Raw genomic sequence first — 11,350 nt, 5'->3', positions numbered from 1 at the left:
AATATCCGGAAAATCCATCAAGAAAACAATAGTAACTATTTTCGGCTAATCTTTCCAACATTTGATCAATGAAAGGTAAGGGAAAGTGATCTTTTCTGGTGGCGTCATTTAATTTTCTATAATCAATACATACACGCCATCCTGTTACAGTCCTTGTAGGAATAAGCTCATTGTTCTCATTTGTAATGACAGTCATGCCACCCTTCTTAGGCACGCATTGAACTGGGCTTACCCATGGACTATCAGAAATTGGATAAATTAAACCTGCATCTAGCAGTTTAATAATTTCTTTTTTAACTACATCTTGCATATTTGGATTTAGTCTTCGTTGGCGTTGCACATACGTTTTATGACCTTCTTCCATAAGGATTTTATGTGTGCAATACGAAGGACTTATTCCTTTAATATCATGAATCTTCCATGTAGTGGCTGGTTTATGAGCTTTCAACACAGAAATGAGTTATGATTTCTTATTTTCAGTAAGAGAAGACGATATTATTACAGGTAATTCAGATTCACCATGTAAATAAGCGTATTCCAAATGGTTTGGAAGTGGCTTTAATTCTAATGTCGGTGGTTCTTCTATCGATGATTTATATCGATATCTGTCTTCTTCTTTTAGCATTTGAATTTCTTCTATTGTTGATTCATATCCATTAGCTATTAGTGTAGCTAACATTTCAGCTTCATCAATTGGTTCATTACCTTCTCCTAAAGAACATTCTCCTGTTCCTTGAAATTCTGGAAATTCTTCTAACAATTCTGCATGTGAGTCTATAGTTTGAATATAATAGCATGTATCATCTGCAGATTGCGGTTGTTGCATTGCTCTATCAACTGAAAAGGTAACACTCTCGTCCTCTATACTTAGGGTCAATTTCTTACCAAACACGTCTATCATTGCTTTAGCCGTGTTTAAGAATGGTCTTCCTAATATGAGAGGAACTTGAGAATCTTCTTCCATGTCCAGAACAACAAAATCTACTGGAAATACTAAAGTACCAACTTTAACTAGCATGTTCTCCATTATCCCTCTAGGATATTTTATTGATCGATCGGCTAGTTGTATGCTTATTCTTGTTGGTTTCAATTCTCCAAGGTCTAGTTTAGCGTATAGTGAATACGGCATTAAATTTATACTAGCACCTAAGTCTGCCAATGCTTCTATTGAACTAAGACTACCCATAAAACATGGAATTGTGAAACTTCCTGGATCAGATAATTTTTCTGGTATCTTATTCAACAGCACTGCTGAACAATTAACATTCATAGTAACGGCCGAGAGTTCTTCCATTTTCTTTCTATTTGTGATTAGATCTTTCAAGAATTTAGCATATCTAGGCATTCCTGAAATCACATCAATGAAAGGAAGATTTACATTTATCTGTTTAAACATATCCAAGAATTTGGATTGCTCGGCTTCAAGTCTTTCTTTTTTCATTTTACTCGGGTAAGGAAGTGGTGATTGGTATGGTTTAACATAAGGTTTAGCCTTAACTGTGTTATCTTCATTAACATTTTCAATTACCGGTTCTTTTTCCTTATCTTGATCAGGTTGTGGTTCTTGTGGAGTAGGAATAGCCTCATCAGAAGTTACAGGTATTTCAGGTGGTTTAAGTGTTGTACCACTTCTTGTGGTAATGGCTTTAGCTGTTTCATTCCGGGGGTTTGCATTTGTATCACTAGGTAAACTTCCCGGTTTTCTTTCACCTATTAACCTTGCTAGGTTACTTACTTCTTGTTCCAAGTTTTGAATAGAAGCTTGTTGATTTCTAAATGCTTGAGCATTTTGTTCATTAGTTTATTTTTGAGATGTGAAAAACGGCGTTTGAGTTTCAACTAGCTTCGTCATCATATCTTCTAAATTCAGCTTTTTATCATCGGTTTGTGGTGGTTTGTTTTGAAAATTAGGTCTTTGCTGGTTGTAAGTATTGTTAGATACTTGTTGATTGCTAGGACCTTGTTGGTTGTTGTATGGAATATTTCGATTATAATTCTGGTTTTGATTGTAGATTGGTCTTGGCGGTTGATAATTATTCTGATAATTATTTCCAGGCCTTTGGTTTATGTATGAAACATTCTTTCTTTGTTCCATTATTAATTCAATACTGAGACAATATTTTGTCAAATGTGGTCCTCCACACTGCTCACAACTAATTCGTATTGAGTGAATATCCTTAGTCATCTTTTCCATTCGTCTCTCGACAGCATCTATCTTTGCGGAAATGGAATCTAAGTCATGGCTAGAATCGGCTTTAGCTGCTTTAGATGATCTAACGATATCTTTTTCTTGGTGCCACTCATGTGAGTGGGAAGCAGTGTTATCAATAATTTTATAAGCATCAGTTTCGGTTTTCTTCATAATAGAACCACCAGCTGCTATATCGATGTCTTTTCTTGTAGTGATGTCGCATCCTTGGTAGAATATTTGTACTATTTGACAGGTGTCTAAACCATGTTGCGGACATCCTCTTAATAACTTTCCAAATCTTGTCCACGCCTCATATAGAGTTTCATTCGATTTCTGTGTGAACGTAACAATTTCTCCTTGAAGTCTTACGGCTTTAGATGCCGGAAAGAATTGTTTAAGAAATTTTTCAATTAAAACGTCCCATGTATCAATCGCCCCTTCAGGTAACGATTCCAACCAATCTTTGGCTTCTCTCTTTAAAGTCTAAATAACATGAGATATATCTGTTCATCCTCAACTTCTCTTATTTTAAATAGAGTGCAGATCCTATTAAAGGTACGAAGATGTTCATTTGGATCTTCCTTCGGCGCACCACTAAATTGGCATTGATTAGTCACCATGTGTAGAATTTGTCCTTTGATTTCATAATCTGGCGCATTAATGTCTGGATGAGTAATTGCGTGACCTTGGCCAGTACGTTTAGCTCTCATTTCAGTCTTCCATACTTAAAGGTTCTAGATTCTCCATAATTGAATTTGTTGAATCGGAATCACTAGAGGATTCTAATTTAATGGTTCGTTCCTCAACAATCTCTGTTTGAATGATTGGTGGTTCCGGAGGAAAATTTAATAGTTCAGGATCTATGAATCGTCCCTGAATATTCTCTGGATTCTCAATTGTGAGGTCGGGTTCAAAAAATGGATTATCGGAAATTTGAATTGGAGTACTTGGTCGACTGGATGACGATTCTAAAGAAAAATCAACGGCGGTAATATTTGCTAGATGTCTTGATCTAGTTACAGGTGGTGAACGTACAAAAGGTGGTGAACGTCTTGCTCGGTGCATTCACTGAATATCCTATTAGTTTTTAAAAAAGAAAGAAAAATTATATAAGTTATCCAATTAATAGACTTTTCTGATTTTGCCCACGTTTCGAATAGCCAAAAGATGCAGCAGAGGGGCAGGATTCGTTTGGTCTCAATATAATTGAGGACTGTTTGGCTCTAATAACCCGGTCCACGTACAAATCCAACTATTACTACGAACCAGAAAATTTTGATGTCTATCAATTTAACCACTTAAAATAAATTTTCGTAATTTTAAGAAATTTAGATAAGAAGTAGAATAAAAATCTATGTCCTAAAAACTAGAATAGCGAGAAATAAGAAAGAAAAAGTGCGCGTCGAAAAAGGTCGAAAAAGAAAAAAAAATTGAAAAAGGCGTCGAAAAATAAGAAAGAAAAAAAAAATGACTCTAAAACTAAAAAAAAAAACTCGACTAACCCAACCTTATTACTATCACTAACTTAAAATTATAGTCGCAAATTGAGATTACTAATTGGAATGATAATTGATACATAGGTAAAAGGCGTCTAAAAATATTAAAGCTTACAAGTAAAACTATATCCCAAATTGCAATATCTTAAAAAGGTATTAAATCTTAAAAAGGCGTCGCAAAATTCTAAAGCACCTAAATCTTAGTCTAAAGAAAAAGCACTTAAGGAATTTTACGGCAAAGCCTAAAAATCTAGAAGTAAAAATAACTATGGCAAAAACTAAGTTTTAAAACTAAAAACTAGCGAAAAACACAAATATTACGTTAAAACAATTAAAAAGGGACAAAATATAAAAATATACTAAAAGTTGTAAAAAGTACAATTTTTATAAAAATATTATTTTTATATTATTTATTTTATAAAATTATTAATTTTATAATTTAATTAAACTAAATAAAATTAAATAAAATAAAATAAACTAATTAAAACTAAATATTATAATAAAAATACCCTAATTAGGGTTTAGGATTAATAATAATAATAATTATCCCGTAATTAATGCTGTTAGGGTTCCTGTGTACCCGTGTCAGGGCTGCTCCGCGACTTGCGGTGCCCGAGGTTGGAAAACTCCGCGAGTCGCGGGGTTTTAAATTTCAGACCAGGTTGCTTCGTTTGACAGGTTCAACGTATTTTTATTTATATATAATTTTTTATTTTTCTGTTTTTAATTTAATTAAAATATTTATATAATTTAAATAAAACTTATATTTTAAAAACTAGAATAGAAATAAAAATATGTTACAATTTTATAAATAAAAATCTTAAAACTAGATTTATATATAAATTTTTTTTTCGGTTTTTGATTTTATGTTTTAAATAAAAACAAAATATTTAAATAAAACTTATATTTTTATAAAATAAAAATAAAGAAACTTTATAAAACTTAAATATTTAACAAACTCTTAAAAATATTATATTTTTATTTTTCTTTTTATATTTTTGAATATTTAAAACGTATTTTTACAAAAGCGTATTTTTATAAAAGTAAACTAAAAATAAAAAATCTTTTTTTTTTAATATTTAGCGTTGCGCTTTCGGCGTTTAAGTTCCCCGGCAGCGGCGCCAAAAATACTTGATGTCAAAGCTAAGGGGTATAAAATACTATTAAATTTTACAAGGAAATACTATTAAATACGATACAATTTTACACAAGATATTTATTTATTTATTGAATGGATATACTTAAACCTTTCTACAACACTTATAGGCAGTGTACCTAATCGTACAGTAGTGTAGTTTTTAGTAAGTCCGGTTCGTTCCACAGGGAATCTTTTTCACAAAGCTTAACGCTATATTAGTTTAAATTTATAAAAATACAAATATATATATAAGTAATATTATTATTATAAAGGCGGGTTTTTACCGTTTAATGACCGGTTTGTCGATTTTAAAACTTTAGTCGCAGTTAAAACAAAATGTAAAATATTAAATAAATAAAAGACTTAATTTAAAGCGCAAAGTAAATAACGATAATGAGATTGCGATAAATAAAAGTGCGCTAAAATAAACTTGCGATAATTAAAAAGTACGATAATTAAAATTGCAATTAAATACAATAACAATAAATAAAAGTGCGATAATTAGAAGTGCAATTAAATATAAAATAAAGGAAATTAAATATGAAATAAAAGAATTATGCTTATTTAAACTTCCGTAATCATGATGTTTGACGTGTTGATTTTAGTTTTATGCCCATGGGTTAATTGTCCTTTGTCCTGGATTATTTAATATGTCCGTCTGGTTTTTGTCCATAACAGTCCATCAGTCATAAATATAAAGTGCGAGTGTCCTCGTCAAATTATCCTTATACCCGAAGTCAAATATTCCAACTAATTGGGGACTTAAACTGTAACAAGATTTTAATACTTTGTTTAATAATTACACCAGGATGTCGACTGAGTGTAACCCAAGGTTTTAATACTTTGTTAACAATTATGCCAAGTGTCCTTGTACATAATTTCACCCCTGTTTTAATAATTCTAGTGGCTATTAATCCATTCCCGTGTCCGGTTAAATGAACGATTATTCGTACATATAAATACCCCGCCCATCATGTCCGATTGAGTGTATATGGTTATTTATAGGGACGTCCAATTGTAAATCTTTATATTAAAATTAACAAACTATCATTTAGTTAAACAAATATAAAGCCCATTAATAGCCCATAGTCTAATTTCCACAAGTGTCGTTCTTTTGTACAAACCCCAATTATGGTACAAAGCCCAATTACCCAATTTTAATATTTTTAGCCCAACATCATGATTACTTCGGATTAAATAAGCATAATAATAACTTAGCTACGAGACATTAAATTAAAAAGGTTGAACATAACTTACAATGATTAAAAATAGCGTAGCGTTACACGGACAGAATTTCGACTTACACCCTTACAACATTCGCTAACATACCCTTATTATTAGGATTTAGAATTAAAATTAAAATATAAATTATATATATATATATTTACGTATATATTGAGAGAGAGATAGATTATGGATATTTTGATCGATCAAACTGCGTTTGCTTTTATAGGCAGTTTCATTTTTTGGGGCTCCGCGAGTCGCGGCCCTCGCGTTCCTCAAACTCCGCGAGTCGCGGAGATATCAAATCCAGCTCACAAAGCCTTGGCTCCTAGCTTGTCGGCGGATTTAAATATAAATATAATATATAAATAATTATAAGAATTATATAAATATTATATTATATTTATGTGCATAGTTGACTTGTAATTTTTAGTCCGTTGCGTCGAGCGTTGAGAGTTGACTCATGTCCCGGTTCCGGATTTTAGAACGTCCTTGCGTACTATTTTATATCTTGTACTTTGCGTTTTGAATCTTGTACTCTTGTAATTTCGAGACGTTTCTTATCAATAATTGGAACCTCTTTGATTGTATTTTGTACTTTTGAGCTTTTTGGTCGTTTGCGTCTTCAATTCGTCGAATTTGTCTTTTGTCTTCACCTTTTATTATTTAAACGAATATCACTTGTAAATAGAACAATAGCAACTAAAAGCTTGTCTTTCTTGAGGAATAATGCTATCAAATATATGTTCGTTTTTAGCATTATCACGTGGTTTCTTGTTTCTTGTTGGATTGTTGATGATTACCTTCCCACTTTCTTTTGTTTCCCGATGTCTTGACATCGGTGTTCTTATCTAGAATAATCTGGTCCATCAACTGATTCGCCATGGTGATAGCTTCATGAATAGTCTTGGGTTTGGATGCTGTAACATTTGCCTTGACCTTTTTAGGCAAACCGTCTTTGTACAGTTCAATCTTCCGTTCTTCGGTTGGTACTAATTCGGGACATAGCAAAGCTAATTCCATGAATCGCTGATTGTAGTTGGTGAGTTCAGTACCAACAACTTTTAGGCTTCGTAATTCAGCTTCCAACTTCCTAACCTCGTTCCTTGGACAATACTCGTTGATTAGCATTGTTTTGAATTCTTCCCAGGGAGTATCATAAGCTACATCTCCTCCTACGGCCTTCACATAGTTTTTCCACCACGTGAGTGCACTATCTTGTAAGGTGCACGATGCATACTTGGTCATTTCCTTCTCAATACAACCACTGATTTTAAACACAGACTCATTCTTTTCGATCCACCGGGTTAAACCGACGGGTCCTTCTGTTCCACTGAATGATGAGGGCTTGCAACCTTGAAAAGTTTTGTAAGTGCATCCCACACGAGGATTTGGGTTAACTGCAGCACCTCTTGCAGCCTCGACCCATAACATTCTGTCGTTCACTCGCTGATTGATGAGTTCCTGGATTTCTTGTTCCGTCATTCGGTTCAATCGCGCCATAATCTTCAATAAGAATGAAAAAAAATAATTATTCACATGGAATATTATAGATGTAGTATGTATTTACAGTACATCATAGCTTATTAATAATATGAACCAGTTATTATTATAAAAGCCTTTTCTTTTTATTAGCGTTTTATAATTATACCAAGGGTAGTACCTACCCGTTAAAGTTCATACTTAATAGCTTAGTACGAAAATCAATTACTATCACCCAAATAATACTCAACCATGGAAAATTATTGCATTTCACACTTCACTATTTTACATATGCTTATCTTACATCAGACATTAAGCAAACCACACTAGTAATATTATACAAAACGTTATATGATCCCATGGTTTAAAACAACAGCGTGTCATTTAACCCAAAGCGTTCGTGTTCAAAGGAATCGCTTAAAGGTTATCCTGGTTGTCTCCCTGCGTTTTGTGTAGTGACCCGAACTTTTCCATGTTTATATATATTAATTGAGATTGATATTTACATGATTAAATGTTTCCAACATGTTAAGCAATCAAACTTGTTAAGACTTGATTAATTGAAATATGTTTCATATAGACAATTGACCACCCAAGTTGATCGGTGATTCACGAACGTTAAAACTTGTAAAAACTATATGATGACATATATATGGATATATATATATAGTTAACATGATACTATGATAAGAAAACATATCATAAAGTATATTAACAATGAACTACATATGTAAAAACAAGACTACTAACTTAATGATTTTTAAACGAGACATATATGTAACGATTATCGTTGTAAAGACATTTAATGTATATATATCATATTAAGAGATATTCATACATGATAATATCATGATAATATAATAATTTAAAATCTCATTTGATATTATAAACATTGGGTTAACAACATTTAACAAGATCGTTAACCTAAAGGTTTCAAAACAACACTTACATGTAACGACTAACGATGACTTAACGACTCAGTTAAAATGTATATACATGTAGTGTTTTAATATGTATTTATACACTTTTGAAAGACTTCAATACACTTATCAAAATACTTCTACTTAACAAAAATGCTTACAATTACATCCTCGTTCAGTTTCATCAACAATTCTACTCGTATGCACCCGTATTCGTACTCGTACAATACACAGCTTTTAGATGTATGTACTATTGGTATATACACTCCAATGATCAGCTATTAGCAGCCCATGTGAGTAACCTAACACATGTGGGAACCATCATTTGGCAACTAGCATGAAATATCTCATAAAATTACAAAAATATGAGTAATCATTCATGACTTATTTACATGAAAACAAAATTACATATCCTTTATATCTAATCCATACATCAACGACCAAAAACACCTACAAACACTTTCATTCTTCAATTTTCTTCATCTAATTGATCTCTCTCAAGTTCTATCTTCAAGTTCTAAGTGTTCTTCATAAATTCCAAAAGTTCTAGTTTCATAAAATCAAGAATACTTTCAAGTTTGCTAGCTCACTTCCAATCTTGTAAGGTGATCATCCAACCTCAAGAAATCTTTGTTTCTTACAGTAGGTTATCATTCTAATACAAGGTAATAATCATATTCAAACTTTGGTTCAATTTCTATAACTATAACAATCTTATTTCAAGTGATGATCTTACTTGAACTTGTTTTCGTGTCATGATTCTGCTTCAAGAACTTCGAGCCATCCAAGGATCCATTGAAGCTAGATCCATTTTTCTCTTTTCCAGTAGGTTTATCCAAGGAAATTAAGGTAGTAATGATGTTCATAACATCATTCGATTCATACATATAAAGCTATCTTATTCGAAGGTTTAAACTTGTAATCACTAGAACATAGTTTAGTTAATTCTAAACTTGTTCGCAAACAAAAGTTAATCCTTCTAACTTGACTTTTAAAATCAACTAAACACATGTTCTATATCTATATGATATGCTAACTTAATGATTTAAAACCTGGAAACACGAAAAACACCGTAAAACCGGATTTACGCCGTCGTAGTAACACCGCGGGCTGTTTTGGGTTAGTTAATTAAAAACTATGATAAACTTTGATTTAAAAGTTGTTATTCTGAGAAAATGATTTTTATTATGAACATGAAACTATATCCAAAAATTATGGTTAAACTCAAAGTGGAAGTATGTTTTCTAAAATGGTCATCTAGACGTCGTTCTTTCGACTGAAATGACTACCTTTACAAAAACGACTTGTAACTTATTTTTCCGACTATAAACCTATACTTTTTCTGTTTAGATTCATAAAATAGAGTTCAATATGAAACCATAGCAATTTGATTCACTCAAAACGGATTTAAAATGAAGAAGTTATGGGTAAAACAAGATTGGATATTTTTTCTCATTTTAGCTACGTGAAAATTGGTAACAAATCTATTCCAACCATAACTTAATCAACTTGTATTATATATTATGTAATCTTGAGATACCATAGACACGTATACAATGTTTCGACCTATCATGTCGACACATCTATATATATTTCGGAACAACCATAGACACTCTATATGTGAATGTTGGAGTTAGCTATACAGGGTTGAGGTTGATTCCAAAATATATATAGTTTGAGTTGTGATCAATACTGAGATACGTATACACTGGGTCGTGGATTGATTCAAGATAATATTTATCGATTTATTTTTGTACATCTAACTGTGGACAACTAGTTATAGGTTACTAACGAGGACAGCTGACTTAATAAACTTAAAACATCAAAATATATTAAAAGTGTTGTAAATATATTTTGAACATACTTTAATATATATGTATATATTGTTATAGGTTCGTGAATCAACAGTGGCCAAGTCTTACTTTCCGACGAAGTAAAAATCTGTGAAAGTGAGTTATAGTCCCACTTTTAAAATCTAATATTTTTGGGATGAGAATACATGCAGGTTTTATAAATGATTTACAAAATAGACACAAGTACGTGAAACTACATTCTATGGTTGAATTATCGAAATCGAATATGCCCCTTTTTATTAAGTCTGGTAATCTAAGAATTAGGGAACAGACACCCTAATTGACGCGAATCCTAAAGATAGATCTATTGGGCCTAACAAACCCCATCCAAAGTACCGGATGCTTTAGTACTTCGAAATTTATATCATATCCGAAGGGTGTCCCGGAATGATGGGGATATTCTTATATATGCATCTTGTTATTGTCGGTTACCAGGTGTTCACCATATGAATGATTTTTATCTCTATGTATGGGATGTGTATTGAAATATGAAATCTTGTGGTCTATTGTTACGATTTGATATATATAGGTTAAACCTATAACTCACCAACATTTTTGTTGACGTTTAAAGCATGTTTATTCTCAGGTGAATATTAAGAGCTTCCGCTGTTGCATACTAAAATAAGGACAAGATTTGGAGTCCATGTTTGTATGATATTGTGTAAAAACTGCATTCAAGAAACTGATTTCGATGTAACATATTTGTATTGTAAACCATTATGTAATGGTCGTGTGTAAACAGGATATTTTAGATTATCATTATTTGATAATCTACGTAAAGCTTTTTAAACCTTTATTTATGAAATAAAGGTTATGGTTTGTTTTAAAAATGAATGCAGTCTTTGAAAAACGTCTCATATAGAGGTCAAAACCTCGCAACGAAATCAATTAATATGGAACGTTTTTAATCAATAAGAACGGGACATTTCAGTTGGTATCCGAGCGTTGGTCTTAGAGAACCAGAAAATTTGCATTAGTGTGTCTTATCGAGTTTGTTAGGATGCATTAGTGAGTCTGGACTTCGACCGTGTTTTCTTTAAAAATGA

This window comes from Rutidosis leptorrhynchoides, chromosome 2, assembly GCF_046630445.1.
Source record: "Rutidosis leptorrhynchoides isolate AG116_Rl617_1_P2 chromosome 2, CSIRO_AGI_Rlap_v1, whole genome shotgun sequence".
Classification (NCBI taxonomy): domain Eukaryota; kingdom Viridiplantae; phylum Streptophyta; class Magnoliopsida; order Asterales; family Asteraceae; genus Rutidosis; species Rutidosis leptorrhynchoides.
Note: the sequence above shows the minus strand (reverse complement) of the source record.